The sequence below is a fragment of the Trichechus manatus genome, unplaced genomic scaffold (genome assembly GCF_000243295.1).
Source record: "Trichechus manatus latirostris isolate Lorelei unplaced genomic scaffold, TriManLat1.0 scaffold00204, whole genome shotgun sequence".
NCBI lineage: Eukaryota > Metazoa > Chordata > Mammalia > Sirenia > Trichechidae > Trichechus > Trichechus manatus.
The window spans coordinates 56992-57943 of NW_004444140.1; the positions used below are offsets into that span (position 1 = coordinate 56992).

At 32.2% G+C, this 952-nt stretch overlaps 1 protein-coding gene across 2 annotated transcripts in view; it reads left to right on the top strand.

The window, feature by feature from the left end:
* The window catches only part of LOC101344502 (glutathione S-transferase Mu 1-like), a 34377-nt gene that overhangs the window by 9963 nt on the left and 23462 nt on the right, over positions 1-952 (top strand). The window lies entirely within an intron of this gene.

Consider the following 952-nt stretch of genomic DNA (forward strand, 5'->3'; position numbering starts at 1 on the left):
TAAAACTAATTCATCTAGTATTTAAACACAATATTAAACACAAAACTATAGAAATATTAATGGAAGTATAAGAATGTTTGTGATCATAAGGTAGGGATAGTTCCTCTAATAAGATATCAAAAGAAAAATCCACAAAGAAAAAGATTTACCAATTGAACAGTATCAAAATTAAAAACTTTTCTATGATAAGGAACAAATAAGCAAAATTAAGACAGGTGACAAAGAGACAAAGGAACCAACGATTACATAGAGAATTCTTATCAGTCATTAAAACAAATCAGAAGAAAAATGGACAAAATCTATGAACAAGTTAGAGAACTAGAAATACGTATGATAAAAAAAAAGTTTTTTAAATGTTTAACTGTAATCCAAGGAACTACAGATTACAACGGTGTGATTCTATATTTCCACCAGATGAACAAATAGTAATCAACTGATAAAGTGTTGGCAAAGCTTGAGAAAGTGATAAGCATTTCCTGCTGGTGAGTTTGTAAATTGGTATCGCTCCAATGGAGGACAATTTGTCAATATCTTTTAAAATTTAAATCATATCCTATGACATAACAATCCCCGGTCTATAAAATCTCAACCATTTATCAAAAGAGGCATATACTAAGGTGTTCATAGCTGAGTTTTTAAATTTAAGTTGCAGATTTGTCCATACAGTGTCTTTCATGTTTTGATTGGGGCATCTAAAAAGTAAGTCTATTTCTGCAGATACATGTGTGTATGTGAAAGCATCAAAAAGGCTGAAGGACAGACAAATTGATGACAAGGTCTCCAACAGGCTAATGCGAAAAAGTTTGGGCTTCAGGGTGGAAGTAAAAGGGGACTTTACAGATAAGGACAGGTTTTCTTTTTCCTTTTTAATTAAGGTTTATGTATTCACTTTTTCTTTTTTATCAAGGCAAGGAGTTCTGGTGGCCCAATGGTTAAGCACTTGGCTGCCACC